We start from the raw sequence: 17,441 nt of genomic DNA, 5'->3' as shown, positions 1-17,441 counted from the left end.
TTAGGGGCACCATAGGGCTATTTGAGGTCATATTCTCCCATTTCTGGTGAAGATGCAATAAAATTTCCCATGTCCACTCAAGAGCTGCAGGAGTGATCCGATTAACAAAAACCTTCAAATAGTCTTTTTCCAATTAAATGTGGTCAAACTACAGGATCCTATAGGCTAAAATCAGGCCTGTTCTCACTCCATTTCCAGAACAAGGACCAGCTTTTTTCTGCCTGCACTCCCTTCCCCTTGCTCAGACTTTCCCATTTGCCACCTGAAAGGATAATTCTGAGCGTTACTTTGTTGACAAAGGCAAGAGCCCCTGATTGAACACAAGCAGGGGTAATTTGCAAGATTCTAGAAGGTGTGAGCTAAATAGATGCTTACCAATAATGGGTGGCATTTATGCCAGTTAGTGGGCAGCTGCCATTGGGATCAGGCAAGATATGCCCTCTGCTTCTGACATCTCTTGGGGTGGCAACAAATTCTGTATCTTCAGCACAATTAGTAGAGACTTCCCACTCATTACACTTAAGTGCCTTCCACCCTTTTAATCAACTATCAGGTTTGGGAGGGTCTTCGTTAAAAAGTCGTCATTCATCATCACACTCCCTGACTCCCCAGAGAACGTGGACTAAGTTTATGGACACCAAAGACCATTTTGTCTCTGCTGGGGATCGCTCTCTCTCCTGCTCTGTCCTTTCTCTCTCTCCTCTCCTTGGTATGAAATGATGCCTTGGCAAAACCTGTTCAGTGGCTGCCCCAGATGTATGCCTGCCCCCATGCCTGGCCGAGCACTTTACTGGTTAATTAGAAGAGTTTTATGGTACTAGAAGGTGACCTACAAATAAGTACAATTTATCTCTTGATCTAGATCAGTAGATAGTGGTGACAGAGAATTGTCATTTAAAGTAAAGCAAAGAGAAAGGTTTCATAATGACAAGGATGATCAGAGGACTTCTGCCTATGGAAAGAACCTCGGCGTCCGAGGTGGAAAGACCCGGGATTGAATCTGGCTGGACAGTTACTTGCTGTGTGACTTGGGTAAATTGCTTAACTTCTCTGGATCTCGATTTCTTTATCATTATAAAGAGGGCAAAATCTGCTGGGCAGACATGTTTTTTTTATTTTGTTGTTGTGATTGTTGTTTTTGTCTGCCCAGAAAAATTCCCTTTTAGTAATAGCATCTCTTGTTCCCTGTGGTTTGGGTAGACATGGCAATCATAATAATATCTGTTACCCCCAAGCCCTCAAAGGGGAAGGTGGCCCAGGCCCAGTCGACAAAGCAGGGCGTGTGAAATGGGCAGGGTCCTTCCTTAGGATTTTGTATATAAACGCTGGAAGAGAGACCATCTCTCTTTCTTTTGCTGAACTGAAATGAAGAAAGCCTGGAGCACCTGGCAACAATGCCTTCCCCCCTTTCTTCTCTCCCTTCCCCTCCCTTCTCCCCACCCCCCTTTCCCTTCTCTTCCTTTCTTCTCTCCTCCTCCTCTCCCCTCCCTTCTCCCCTCCATTCTCCCTGCTCCCTTCTCCTCCCCCCTCCCCTCCTCCCTCCCCTCTCTTCCCTCCCCTCTCCTTTCATCTCCCCTCCCTCCTTCTAGAGCAGGGAGAAAATAAAGCCAATCACACAGGGGAAGCAGATTCTCCGAGGGAGGGAGTCCCGACAGCATTGTTTAAGTTTCTTTTCAATTCTCTTTTGTAATGATCACCATTGTTTTAGCTCTGTTATTTGTTCAGAACCAGAAGGGGCTTTAAACTTTTCTTGCTCTCCAGATGAATAAAATGGGGTCATGAGAGGCAGGGACTTTCCCAGAGCCACCCACCTCTAAGCCAGGACTGGCACCCCGGGCTTGACTCCAAGCCCAGTGCTCCTTACTCCAGCCTGCCTTGATGAGTCTGTGTACTATCAGGTTAGTCGGGTAACTAGTTGGTTGTATATGTGTTTGATTCCTGGGGCTCTGAATGGTGTCTCCCCCAAACTTGCTGCCCACCAAATTCTTCTCACCTTTCGCCCATCCCCACTTATGAAACCAATGCTGTGTTAGAAATAGCACCACTGTATTGATTCCTTCATGTTCTCTTTGCCTCTTCTTCTGGTAGTAGAAACACGGATAACTAATTCAAATGATTGGATCAGTTGTTCGTATGATCCTCTTCCTAAAGGGAAAGACTCAGAAAAGAAAGAACTTCAGGTACCTTAGGAGTATGGATTGGAGAAGGACATGGGCTGTGGCAATGGTTCCAAAAAAGAGGGGAAAGAGTGCAGAAAGATGAGTTCAATGCTTCTGAAGGCAGATTACTCTAATTTTAGAATCTTCCTCTCTCTGTGTGTCACTGTACTCCTCTTCTAGCCAAGTATTCCTACATAGAATCAGGGCTGCCAACCCAGTAGCCATGCTCTTGCTCTTATCCCCAGTTGACAGATTCTATCTTCCACCTGAGAGGCTACAAATGCCAGCAGCTCCCTTTCCCAGCCTGCCTTGCAGCTACAGTATGTGTGACCTATACGTGGCCAGTTGGACCATGAAGGGAAGTATAGTAGGGTTGCTTCTAGGAAAAGTGTTCCTCTATAATACAGGTGAGATGCACAGGGGAAAGCCTCCTTTATTTTTGCCTTTGAATGTAGTAATATAAAGACATGATGGCCGACACACTGAGGATCGTGGTGTAGAAAGATGCAAAGAGACAAGGTCCTAGATGACATTTTTCACTGAAGAAATAATTCTGGAACAGCCCAATCACTGGACTTCTTGTTATGTAAAATAGCAAATGATCATATTTTAAGCCATATTTAGTTGGATGCTTGCTTTCTTACAACCAAAAGTCATCGCAATATTAAGCTTTGGGCTATTTCCAAGAAGTTTCCTTTTCTTCTCTAATTTTATCTCTAAAGTGTTTTTGATTTTGGGTTTGTTTGTTTCTTTCAAATTTCTGGAAGTTCTATTTGATTCTTTTGCAAATCTGCTAGGTTACTTTTTATCATTTCCTCTTCCATGTAGATACCCTCAACCTTGTCTTTTATTTCCTTATCTTTTATATGCTGCTCGTTGTACCTGAAAAATAATTTTTGGAATAATTTAAGGTCTGGGATAAAGGTGCCTTCCTCCAGAGAGGATTTGTGTCTGCATTTGCCAGATGCCTGGGTTCACCTTAAATCAAGTTCAAGGATTGAGGTTCCCTGGACCACCCCACACTGTGAATCCTGGACACAAATCCAATACACAAGGCCTGGTTTATTTCTGGGTCGCCTTTTCCCTAGAGGTTTAGCACTTTGGGGTCCCAGTTATTACTGGCAGGATCTGCAATTAGACCGCTCTTTTGATTTCTGCCCCCCATGTCCCACAAGGTCATCCAAACACAAGTTCAAATTGCTGGGATCAGCTGATGATGCCCTTAGTCCAAAGTGATTTCTGTGCTCTGCTTATCTCTTTGGGTTCCTGTTTTCCTTTCAGTTTTGGCCTGATAATGTCATATGGTATAATTAGCTCTTAAATGCTTTAAGGTGTTCATTTTGTCCAGCATGTTTCATTGTTTCCTGAAGGAGGGTTGGTCCAAATAACCTAACCCACCATTACTGGAAACAGAAGTTTTTCTTTGTCCTGTCACCAAGTTCTCTGCTATTGCCTACACTGTGGATCGGGGGCCCTCGCCACTTGTTTCTTCCTGGCCTTGGCTCTCTAGTCTCCTTGCCTGTGCATTCTGGCTACCTGGTCCTTTTCTTGCTTTGGCTGCCTCCTGATTTCTAGCAGACAGCCTGATTTCTGCTTGCCCTGACTTCTGCTGGGTTGCCTGTGCTGAATGAGTTGCATACAGCAGGGTTCCAGCTACTTACCCACCTCATGCCCTCCAAGATGAGTCGGGATCCAGGACTTTATGGTATTTGGGAACCTTGTCTCCTCCTTTGCCTCCCCTCCCTACAAGCCTCCTGGCTGCCAATCAGGCCTGGACTTTTCTGATTAATTCTCCTTCCCCTTCCAGATCCACTTACTGTCTCAGCACTGCCTACACAGTTCAGAGCATCATCGTGGGCTGCCCTTGATTGAGTGTTTTAAGTAGATGGGTTTGAGGCTCAGTCAATTTAATTATCTTTGTCAAATACAGGCTCACGCACTAGGGGACCTCATGAATGTTTTAAAATGGTGACTGACTCTTAAATTTTAATCATTCTTAAAATGTAGAGGAAGACCAAAGTTTAGGATCAAAGGGAAATTGAAAATGGCAATAAAATCAGACCTATTCTAAAGACTTCTGTTTGGATTTTGAGTGATTATTTGGTCACCTACAAGAAATAGGCTGTTTAGCATAGTGACAGAGGGCACAGTCTTATAATTTCAGTGGCTCCAGGTCTAATCTCATTTCTATCCCTTATTAGCTCTGTGAACTTGGACAACCCATTCCACCCTTCTTAACTGCATCATAAAGTGGTGCTAATAATTCCTTCTTCATGAGGTTGTTATGGGGATAAAAGAGATAAAAGGTATGGTTAGCATACTGCCTGCAAGCTGTAAGCACTCAATTAAAGGTATTAGTATTATCATTATTAATATTAATAGCATTAAGACCCACATTCTCCCCAAATATTTTACCAACTGAGTTGTCCTGGAACTGCTCACACTCCATCCCATCCAGAAATCTCCACCATCTGAAGCTTGACTTCATCAAGCAACCGTGTGGGAGTAATTATTCCGAAATGGTCCTGGATAAAAACACATGTTCCTCTCGATGCATACATGGCCAAGATTTGTTTAATGAGGTGACTAGTTGAATCAAGTCCCACTTGATGAGGTCGTGGGGTTGCAATATGAGACAAGCTATATGCATAGATGGGAAACATCTTTGTGTCTCATATACAAGAGTCACTTTTCAGAAGATAGGACACACAGAAGAAGGCAATGACAATTGGGCTTCTGCAAGGACACCAGTGTACGTGACCAAAAGTGTCTTTGGTATAAATATTTGTAGGATTTTAAGGCTAAATGGGTCAAATCCTACTTCTTCATTTGGCAGATAAGGAAACCAAGACCCAGAGATATGGAATGATCTGCCCCAGGCCACACAGTCACTTACTGGCCGTGCTGGTTTGGATATATTATGTCCCCCAGAAAAGCCTTGTTCTTTAATGCAATCTTGTGGGGGAAGATTTATTAGTCTGTTGATTAGGGTGGAATATTTTGATTGAGTGTTTCCATGGAGATGTGACTCACCCTACTGTGGGTGATACTTTTGATCAGATTATTTCCATGGAGGTGTGGACCCTGCTCATTCAGGGTGGGTCTTGATTAATTCATTGGAGTATTTAAGAGAGTTCAAGAGCAAACACAGACCCAGGTGCTTGCTGAAGTTTGGAGATACTTGGAGATGCCAACAGAAGGACGTTTGGAGATGCTAAGCTAAGAGTTGAAACACAGACTTTGCCTCCAGAGAAGCTAAGAAAGGACCCCCAGATGCTTAGAGAGAAACGTCCTAGGAGAAGAAGCAAGGATGCACAGGAGCTGAGAGAGAGAAGCTAGGAGAGACAGAAGCCCAGAGACATTTTGGAGAAAGCCAATCTGGGAGCAAAGGACCAGCAGACACCAGCCAAGTGCCTTCCCAGCTGACAGAGGTGTTCTGGAAGCCATTGGCCTCCCTTCAGTGAAGGTATCCTCTTGTTTATTCCTTAGTTGGGATACTTTTATGGCCTTAGAAGTAAATGTGTAACCTAATAAATCTCCTTTATAAAAGCCAATCCATTTCTGGTATTTTGCACAACGGCAGCTCTAGCAAACTGGAACAGAGGCAAAGCTAGGACAAGAACCCAGATCCAGGTTCCATAATTAACCAGTCGTGAGACATACTAAGTGAGGTAATTTTAAAGTATATGTACAAATATGTCTATAAATACATTACCATTCCTCCCTTCAAAAGGCAGAGCCTAATTTCCCCTTCCCTTGAATGTGGACTATAGTTAGTGATTCACTTCTGACAAATAGAAAGTGAGGAAGTGATGCTTTTTGACTTCTGTGGTTGGGTTATAAAAAGGATACAGCTTTTACTTGGTTCTCTCTCTCTCTCTCTCTCTCTCTCTCTCTCTCTCTCTCTCTCTCTCTCTCTCTCTCTCTCTCTCAGAATGCAGCTGCCATCTTGTGAGAACACTCAACAGGCCTTCGTGGGAGGTCTGCATGGGGAGGACCTGAGGCCTCTGACCAACAACCAGCACCAATTTCCCAGCCATGGGAGGGAGCCACTTGGAAGCCGATTCTCTAATTTCACTCAAGCCTTTAGATGACAGAAGCTCCTGCTGACATTTTTTTTAAAAGAGATCATGCTTCAAATAGAGTTCTTGTATCCTGGCTGACATCTTGACTGCAGCCTCATAAGAGAATCTGAGTCAGAACTACCTAGCTAAGGTGACCTTGAATTCCTGACCCCACAGAAAGTATGTGAGTTTATTGTTGTTTTAAGCCAGTAAGTGTTGGGGTAATTTGTTAAGCAGTGATACATAACTCACAATTATGTAACTACTACCTGATTTACTCGAGATTTTTAAGTTAGAAGTGATAAAAATCCAAATCAACTATTGAAAAAAAAAAAAAAAAGAATTATTGCTCCTGTTCTTGGGAAGGTCAGAGATGGACCTCAGGGATTCCAAGTATTCAAATAATGTCATCAGGATTCTTTCTTTCCTTTCTTCAATCTTCTGTTCTGCTAGTTTCTCTAGTGGCTTCCTTCTTTCCTCCTACAGGGATGCTTTCTCTCTACAGTATGGGTTGGCCCTACTTAATGACTCTGAAAGAAGCAGAGGGCACCTCTCCCCAGCATTCATATACAAGACTCTGAGTGGCCAAGTTTTGTTCCCATGCCCGTGCCTGAGCCAATCGCTGTGGCGGGGGAAGTGGGGTAGTGGGACCGGGTTCCCACACCTTGGCCATGGTGACTTGCGTTTCAAAGTGCTGTTCCTGAACCAACGGGAATGGCATTACCTCAGGGCTTGCTGGAAATGCCAATTCTTCAGACTTACTGAATCAGAATCTGCATTTTAACAAAATCCCCTTGTGATTTTGTATGCAGACTAAAATTTGAGAAACACTATTGTACCACATCCTATTTCTCAGCAAAAAGTAACCTCTCACTCTTTTCATCTATATCCTTTTCGTCCTCTCCCATTTGATATTGTGCTTACGTCTTTTTACCCTTGTGCTGGTTTGAATCTGTTATGTACCCCATAAAAGATGATATTCTTTTAATCCAGTCTTGTGGGGGCAAACCTGTTGTGGGTGGAAACTTTTTTTTAATTCAATTTTATTGAGATATATTCACATACCAAATAATCATCCATAGTATACAATCAGTTGTTCACAGTACCATCATATAGTTGTGCATTCATCACCACAATCTATTTTTTTAACATTTTCCTTGGGCCAGAAAAAGTAAAAATAAGAATAAAAAATAAAAGTAAAGAAGAACACCACAAACATACCCCCTCCCACCCTAATTTTCATTCAGTTTTTTGTCCCCATTTTTCTACTCATCCATCCATTCACTGGATAAAGGGAGTGTGATCCACAAGGCTTTCACAACCATACTGTCACCCCTTGTAAGCTACATTGCTATACAATCATCTTCAAGAGTCAAGGCTACTGGGTTGCAGTCTGATAGTTTCAGGTATTTACTTCTAGCTGTTCCAAGTATTTACTTCTAGCTATTCGAATGTGTTAAAACCTAAAAAGGGTTATCTGTATAGTGTATAAGAGTGCCCACCAGAGTGACCTCTCGACTCCATTTGGAATCTCTCAACCACAGAAACTTTATTTTGTTTTATTTCACAACCCCCTTTTGGTCAAGAAGATATTCTCAATCCCACGATGTTGGGTCCAGATTCATCCTCGGGGGTCATATCCTGCGTTGCCAGGGAGATTTATACCCTTGGAAGTCAGATCCCATGCAGGGGGGCAGGGCAGTGAGTTCACCTGCTGAGGTGGCTCAGTTAGAGAGAGAGAGGGCCACATCTGAGCAACAAAGCAGTACTCAGGGGGAGACTCAGACACAATTATAAGCAGGTTTAGCCTCTCCTTTGCAGTAACAAGCTTCATAAGGGCAAGTTCCATGATAGAGGGCTCGGCACTTCAAACTGCCAGTCCTCAATGATTGTGAGAACATCAGCAACAATCCAAGTGAGGAAGTCCAACACCTCTGCATTTTCCCCCAGCTGCTAAGGGGGGCCCTGCATATATATTTTTATTCTCTGTCCAAATGACTTTGGGATGTGTCGCTATTTCACACTAACCTATGTACACCTACCAGGTCTCACTTCCTATTAAACATTTCATGTAATTATGGCATTTGAATGAACTGTGTGAGTTAAATTGTTTAGGAAATGTAGATCTTGCACCAACTAAACATCTCTTCCCTTGGTCTTACATGGAATTTGAAGTTTTAAAACACAGTCAGTATTGTCCTTTACCCTTTGGCCTGATTTGCCCTAGGAGTAACTAGAATGCTTCATTCATGTCTCTAGTTGAAGCCTGGACTCTTTTTCAGCTTTTTTTTTAACAGTTGCTATATGTTCTAATACTGACATTTATATCTAGCTCTGAGTTTCAGGTGTCGTGGGTGGGAACTTTTGATTAGGTTATTTCCATGGAGATGTGACCTCGCACATTCAAGGTGGGTTGGTTCATAATCGTCTTTACTGGAGTCTTCTATGGAGGATAAAAGACAGGGACGTTTTGAAGAGAACTCAGAGACACTTAGAGAGAAACGCCCTGGGGGGAACAAGAGAGAAGCTAAGAGAGACAGAAGCCCAGAGGCATTTTGGAGAGAAGGGCCAGAGGTTGTTGCCATGTGCCTTCCCATGCGACAGAGGAACCCCGGATGCTCTCAGCCTGTCTGGTATTTTGCATTTTGGCAGCTTTAGCAAACTGGAACAGCCCTCATATATATCTTTTGTGTGCACATCTTATCTGTCACAGTGTATTTGGGTCCTTGAAGACAGAACCCATTTCTGATGAGCAGTGTCCTCTTCAGTAAAATGGGGATAATTCTAGTCATCTTCCAGTGATTTTAGGATTGTTTAGAGAGATACTGGTGCTTAGCACAGTGCCTGTTGTATCATGGATATGTAACTGACGCTATTCCCCTAAACCAGTTAAGTAATGATTGCCATTTAAGGAGGGCTTATCATCCCCCAGGCACTGTGCTAGGCCCTTTCTGATATTTTCTCATTGAAACCTTACAATAAAGCTCACAATAATCCTACAAGTGAAACAGGTATTATTATCCTTCACTTAGAAATCAAGAAATGGAGCAAGATCACCCAATTAATAAGTGATAGTCAGGATTTGAAGCCAGAACTGTCAACTCTGCAGCCTAGTTCTTTTTAGCTCTGCTGTACAATGTTGAATAATGAAGTCCCTCAACTAATATTTGTTAAATTAAGGAATAAAAACTTCTGGGCTCCCTAAACCAAGGATCTTCAACTCACGGCCACCTTGGACCAGCAGATAATGTAGCTGAGACTGGAAGGCCAAGCTGAGGAAGCAGTCTTCCCTCTTTACGATGACGGCCAAGCAAGTGTGATGATAAATGGCAGGTGACCTTTGCCTCAGTGTCAAGGAGACTAAAGGGTGCACAGAGGCCCCGTGGGCCTGGAGAGCACGCAACCCATCTAAAGGGTCAGAGGCCCCTCCATTCCAGCCAGCTATTTCCTCGTGCAGGAAAAGGAGGCCCAAAAGTCAGCCAGCATGCCTGAATACGGCCATGCAGGGGCTTTCTGCCTGGCATCTGTTCTGATTAGACAGCATGGAGTCATATACAGTGTTAAATATTTTGAGTCTGACCCCTGAGACAGTAGACCCAGTGTTGTCAGATCTGATTTTTCAAATAAAGCCAGAAATCTGGACGTTTATGTGAAATTTCTTGATTTTTAAATATTGATAATAAAAATAAAAATCTCTATAGACCAGACATGGGGAGGTGGGGTTGTAAACAGATTATAATCTGTTATAAGGAACTGTGGAGGGAAATCTATATTGTTTTTTGCTTGTTAGTTTGCTAAGCTAATACAAAACCAAAAGGAAACAAAAGAGAAAGGAGTAAAGGAAGGAAAAATGGAAGGGTGGGAGGAAGGAAAAAGAAAACTGGCTATGTGACCAGTTGAGTCACAAGTAGTAACCATGTAGAAGACAGCCAGTCTTCAATGGGGGTGGGGGGGTGGGAGAAGAGGGGCCCCGTGGGAGATAATTCTCCTGGGGGCTAGGGGCTCCCATGGGAGTCCTGTCACAACTGCCCAGTTCCTCCGAGGGCCAACCCAGCTAATCAACTTTTTTTTTTTTTTTTTTTTTTTTAATCACCTTGGAGGCTTTCTCTGTCTTTGTTCAGCTGTAATCTTTCTTAATTAGATAATTGAAATAATCATCCAATTAAGGTGGTTCACATCCCCCCACCCCTTACTTCAGTACTTGCTGAATCCAGCTGGCTTCTCATTTCCGCTGACTTCGTTCCTTGCCTCACGCAGGGTCTGAAACAGGTTTCAAGCTGTTTTCTTTCCTCTTTTCAGTTTGCCATTTCAGTTCATAGGAGCTACAACTAAATTTCACTTCTGGCTAATGTCAAAATAGACTCCATAGGCAACCAAAACCCAAAAGTTCGAGCTGGCACCAATACAATGGTGGATATGAGTTTCAGACCCACATGGATTTGGATCCCAGTCCTGCCACTTATGAACTGGATGGCCCTGAACATGCATGCTGACCTTTCTGAAGGGCAGTTTCCTTGTCTGTGAAATGGGGATAAAAAGAGGCCCTACCTCACAAGTAGGGTGGTCATAAGATTTAATTGAGATAATATAAGTGAGGCCATTGAGCCTGGCACATAGTGGGCAATCATTTTATATATATTTTAATATGAATAATGGTGTATTCTTAATAGCTCAAATAGTTGGCATCTTTCATTTGCTATAGAAGTGGGAGAAAGAGAGAGATCATAAAGATAAGTAAGATACAAGGGTTCTGGGGATTTTTCAGCCACTTGATGCACTTATATGGTGTTTATCTGTTAATCTAGGATCTTGAGCTAGTCTTCTGTTAAGCTGATTCTAAAGTAACATAAGAAACTTGGAGATGGCATGCTTCTCTTTCAGATGGATTCTCTGTAAATGAAATTTTATTCAGTATTCCATTCATTTGTCCACTATGGAAGGTCCATGTGGCAGGACGGTACCTGCCTTGTGAATCGTGGTATCCCTATGGACCTACTGAGGAATAATTATTAAATAAATAAATGTTGAACATGAAGGAACTATTGTCCAAAAGAACATCTGTTCCAGTTTTCTAATGCTGCTGTTATGCAAAATACCAGAAATGGACTGGCTTTTATAAAGGGGGGTTATTTGGTTACAAATTTACAGCCCGAAGGCCATGAAAATGTCCAAATTAAGGCATCAACATGACCATACCTTCACCAAAGGAAGGCCAATGGCATCCAGAAAACCTCTGTTAGCTGGGAAGGCACATGGCTGGTGTCTACTGATCCTGGGTTGTGTTCCAGCTCCTCTCTCAGCTCCTGTGCATTCTTCAAAATGTTACTCTTGGGGTGTTTTATCCTCTCTTAGCTTCTCTGCAGCCAACTCTGGGCTAGCATCTCCAAAGTGTTAGCAAAAGTCTGCTTTCAACAGCTATCTCCAAAATGTCTCTCTCAGCTGCTCTCCAAAATGTCATTCTCAGCTGCTGTGAGCTTCTTCTATCTGTGAACTCTTTAATAGGACTCCAGTGATTTAATTAAGACCCACCCTGAATGGGCGGGGTCCATATCTCCATGGAAATAATCTAATCAAAGGTATTGCCCACAGTTGGGTGGGTCACGTCTCCATGGAAACAACCTAATCCAAATACCCCACAAGACTGGATTAAAAGAATATGGCTTTTTCTGGGGAACATAATATATACAAACCAGCACAACATCCGAGCCATTTTCAGTGATACTCATAACACTTTAAAAACATTTTAAAACAAGGATATAAGATGCTGTCAATACATTAGCTAAGGATGGAGGAAAATTTACCCAAGGGCTTGTATTCCCAGAATCTCAGAATAAAATAAAGATTAGTTGTGGCTCCAGACCTCAAATGCCCCAACCCTTACCCTAATCTCCTTAAAATGCTGACTTATAAGGGAGCCAGCAACCGTCAGTAACCACAGTGGACATCCCCTTGGCTCAGTCTTGGCTGCAATCCATTCTGCAGCAGTACCACATACTCCTGGAAACCCATTCTTTTTTATTTCAGAAGAGTCAGGTATTAGAAGAGGATGATAGCAGCTTTGTGCAGAGGGCATTTTTAAATGCTTTTTAATCTTTAAAAATTACACAAGGAGTACATCATCATTTTCTAAAATGAGTAAAATGTCCATAAATAAAAAGAATAAAAAATTAAAGATTGCTTTGTGATGGTGTTTATTATTATTTTTTTCTGCAGTGTACTTTGAAAAAGTGGTAATCTTCAACTCCCATAGAAGGCAAAACTGTGCTTTATGTATAGTTTATTTCTCATGCTAGCAAAACCAAAATGTTTCTTAGCAGTTTGCTCAAGAGTTCAGCAATGGATAAAAGCTTGCAAATACCCATTTCTTCAAACATGCTTAGTGGAACACTACTCTCCAATACTGGGTAGCTGGACTTTGACTGAAGAGGACTGTTTGGGGTTGAATGTGGTGGGAGATCAGTAAGCATTCCAGACAAACTGCCCAGTCGCTAGTTTCCTGAGCATGTACACACTCAGTGTGGTAGCCAACCTCCAAGATGGCCTCTAATGATCTACACCTCTTGGTATTCACACCTCTGTAAAGGGCCGACTTATTTAGTCAATAGGATATTGTAGAAATGATGGAGTGTGACTGCCAAAGCAAAGCCATTAAAGTTACTGCAGCTTCTAGCTTGCTCTTGCTTGGATCACTTGCTCTGGGGGAAGCCAGCTGCCATGTGGGGAGGACATTCTGGCAGAGAGGTCCATGTGGTGAGGAGTAAGCCTTCCTGGAAGCAGATCTTCTAGTCCTAATCAAACTTTCAGATGACCACAGTCCCAGCTGCCACTTGACTGCAAACTTGTGAGAGACCCTGAGCCAGAACCACCCAGCTAAGCCACGCTCAAATTCCTGACCTATAGAAATTGTGTGAGATAATATCTGCTTTTGCTAAATTTGGAGATAATTTGTTACACAGCAATACATAGCTAGTACATTCACCCACCTGTATAGAAGGCTCCCTTTTTTCCTCTCCAAATTCAAACTCTCCCCATATTAGTTTCTCAGCTGCTGAAACAGATACCATAAAATGGGTTGGCTTAAACAATCGGAATCTATTGGCTCATGGTTTTCAGGCTGGGGGAAGCTCCCCAAAGACTGTGGCATTCTAGGCCTGGCTGCCAGCGATCCTTGGTTCTTGACTTTTCCATCACTTGGCAATGCAAATGACAGCATCTTCTCCTTTTTCTTCTGAGCTCCATTGACTCCCAGCTGCTGGTTACTCTCTGTGGCTTACTATTCCATGTCCAGTTTCCTTTACTCGTAAGGACTTCAGCCAGATTGGATAAAGGCCCACCCACATTAACTAATAACATCTTCCAAGGGCCTATTTACAGATGGCTTCACACCCACAAGACCAGGGGTTGGGACCTGAACATGCCTTTTTTGAGGATATGATTCAATCCCCAACACTCCCTCAAGGCTCAGGCCAAATTCCTCTTCCTGCTTGGGCTTCCCAACCCAGAGGGATCGATCCTTCCTCTAAGCTCGATCACCATCTCTGTCCTTCTTAGTTGGCGTTAACAGGAATTAGAGGAAGGGCAGCTCAGCTAGGCCTGACATCTGGTGTGTTTTTATAAGTAAGTGACCATATGATTTATCACCCATACTGAGACATTCTGAGAGTGAAACGGGGTGCTATTTATAACTATGCTGGGAAACAGCAAACTCCAGGACAGTTCCAGGGCAAACTATAACATTCTGTCATATTAGCTGTAAGAGGTGCCAGCACCTCCCCAGATATGTAATAAGAGGGGGAAAACTGTGTAGCAGGGTTGCAGCTTTACTTACCCAATGCTTGGATGTGCAAAGAAAATGTAGCTCTATTTTTCTAGAATAGATCTTTTTCTTTGCAAGTCTCCAACCAGCTAGGTAGTGAAGAGGGGAATAATATTTTAGTCCAGACTGGTAATTTAAACAATTTCTGAGGTGGCTCAGTCATTTCTTGACCGAGTAGGGGGAGAAGTAGAATCAGAGTCCTGAGTCCCCCACCTCCTCACCCTTCCCACACCCTCACCTCTTCCCTCACCTGCTCCCGGTCCCCTCAGATGGTAGCTGGGGCTATGGAGGAGGAGTGGATATGGAAAGAATGACTGATCTGTGTGGCTCCCTGGCCCGGGGACCCTTGAAGGACTATCTCACTAGCTTTTTGTAGAACACACTGTAACTAGGACCACCTCTAACAGATGGGGGGCGGTTTATGCCCTGCATAAGAGGGCACCACTGAGGAGCTGAGTTGAGCCAGTGCTTTGCTAGCCAAGCCGTGAGCCCTTGGGACTGTGTGTGTGCCAGAAGAGCGAGCGTTTTTCTAATTTGCACAAAGGCATCCTCTGGGCTAGTACAGGCCCTGGCTAGCACCCAAAGTCCAGGTCATTTGCTCCTGGCCTTGCATTCCTTGCTTGTGGCAGCCTGTTGGCCTCCATCACATGCCAGAGCTTGTCCTGAAATTTTTTGTCACCTTCGTGGCCCCAGCCCAGGCTCATGGGAAATCGTGGGTTGCCTGCATGCCATGCACAGGCCATGGAGGGCCAGGGCACCGTCCTCAGATGGGTCTGCCCACACGCCTGCAGTCCATTGGCCCAGGCTGAGGGTGACCTGAGAAGGTGAGGTCTCTCTAGGGGCCTGCAGACTTCCTCATGCAATGCCTTGGGGTGTGAACCACTTACCCTGAGGTCTTCACCCTTCCCCATAGTTTTCTGAATGTTTCTAAACCTCCTTCTCGCCTTAGAAACATCTGACTTTATCAGTGACTCCAGTTTTCCCCTATTTTTTTTTCCTCCATCTTCCCAGGGTAGTGTGGGCAGGTTTGGGCACTCCCACTAATGACAGAACTCAATTATCTAGAACAGTACTTCACCTTTTTCACATGGTAGCATGCATAGAAGATAATGTTTATGGTACATAAACAGACGGTCTGGGACCCCCAAGGGGGGCTGCTCCAGAGGACTAATAGGGGTTCCAAATGCCCAGATCCTGCCAGACCACTCTGAGAGCAGACAGACTCTCACCAACTCATTTGCCTCTCTGGTTGGGAAGCTCCAAGTTACAGCTTTCAACCTGACCCTTGCCAGAGGAGAAGCGGTGTAGTTAAGAAATACCTATCCCACCCATAGAGCCTTGCTATCAAGGCCATTATCCCTCTATCAGGTTCAAGAATGTCACTTGTATACTCAATGTTGACCAATGGCTTCTTTGTTCTATGCTCTGTCTCCTTCCCTGGGACAGTAAGACTCCCGGCTCAGTCCTAGGGCTGGAAAGCAGCAAGGAAATACAGCTTAAAGTGGGAAATTGAAATACATAGATGTGAATAAGTTAGTGAAATATGGTTCCCAATACTATTGTAATTATGAGAACTCCTCTAGGGAAAAAGAGGAGGTAATGGGTTTGGGGTTGGTGGATGAGACCCCAAGGTAGCGGCACACTTGAGTAATAAATTGAGGCTAAACTGCTTTCTAAAAAAGTAGGTTCAAGCTACCTCCAGGGCTTTTGTTTTGCTGAGCAAAACAAAAATGAGAGGCTGAGCCCAGTGACTCTGAGTAATGAAAGGAAGTACTGAGCACCTTTTCAGCCACCCAGGAAGGAGCTGTCGATATTATGTCTCTAATACTCATTCACATTGCTGCAGGTAGCAGCAGTTTGTTCTTTTTCATTGCTATGTAGTAGTCCATTGTAGGAAAATAACTTCAACTTATTCAGTTCTCCAACATTCCATTTGGATTGTTTCCATTGTAGTTATCACATACACACACACATGCACATGCAAAGCTGATATGAACATTTTTGTTCTTTTCTTTTTGTGGCTATCACTCATTTCTCTTGTTATGTGGTTTTTAAAAAATTATTATTAAAATAATTATTGTTTGTGATCAAAGTAAAACATGGTTATTTAGACAACAGAACATTCAAAAGTGCAAAGTTTTTTAAAAAGATGTCATCAACATACATTCACTTTTGTACTTGGCTTTTTCACTCAAAATATGAGCATTTTTTCATTATTGTCTATCTGTTAGGAGCCTCATCCTTCTAGGAATTCCTTTGGCCTCACTCCTTGTATAGGCCGTCAACAAACATATGCAATGGTTCCAAGAAGGTTCTACCCAGGAGGGAGCTGGAGACAGCTGGCTGCCTGCTCCATCCACCACAACCGCCCCGACAGAGGCAGGCCTGATATGAGAAGGTGCTGGGTAGGTAGCAGAGATGGCCTCCCTCCAGCCCCGACTGAACTATCCCAAACCGCCTTTACTAGGTGGAAGTACAGTCTGCAAATTGAGAAGAGAATGAGAAAAGCAGCTGTGAAATTGGAAAGCAGAGTGATAGTAAAGGAAGCAAGCAAGGAGTTTGGAAAGCAATGTCACTAAACACTAAAACTATCTCAGACAGCTTAACCTGCAGGTGAACTATTTCAGGGCATCAGTTCGGTAGGATCTGTAGACTAATGTTATCCCAAAACAAAAAATTACAGAAAAGAGAAAAAGAAAGTGATCTCCCTTTCCCTACTAATCTTAGTTCATTTCAAATATTGCCAAACTTTTCTTACTCTGTTGTTCGCATTTATTTTTGCTGATTATGTGTGATAAGAAACCTAAGAATCTTGAAGTACCTCTCTGTACTTGTGTTTCCTCATCTGTTAAATGGGATGAATAATAATTCCTAACTCATAAAGCAGGGTTTCTCAACCTGGACACTATTGACACTTAGGGCTGGATATCTCTTTGATGTGGGGCCTGTCATGTGCATTTTAAGATGTTTAGCAGCATCCCTGGCCTCTGCCCACTAGATACCAGCAGCAATCCCCTCTTCCCAGTGTGATAACCAAAAATGTCCCCAGACATTACCAAATGTCCCCTGGGGAAGTGAGACAAAATAACACCCCATTGAGAACCACTGGTGATACAGGCAAAGTGCTTAGAAGGGTACCTGGTGTTAAGTAAGTGCTCAATAAACCTTAGTATCATCCATGTTTATAAGAAGATCCTACAATTGTGTGGACTTTTGGCTGGGGCTAGTCCAGAAACCTATTTGTTTATTTATTTCATTATTATTTTTCCTATTTTCAGTTTTCCCTTCTGGAAATGCCATGAATTAAAAGACACAAGAGGTGTCTTTCTTTGTAGGCACAAGTATCAGAAATAAAACTTGAAGTACTGGCATTTGCAAGTGGCTTTTGGAACTGGAGAATGT

The sequence above is a fragment of the Choloepus didactylus genome, chromosome 1 (genome assembly GCF_015220235.1).
Source record: "Choloepus didactylus isolate mChoDid1 chromosome 1, mChoDid1.pri, whole genome shotgun sequence".
Lineage (NCBI taxonomy): Eukaryota > Metazoa > Chordata > Mammalia > Pilosa > Megalonychidae > Choloepus > Choloepus didactylus.
This window is presented reverse-complemented; position numbering follows the sequence as displayed.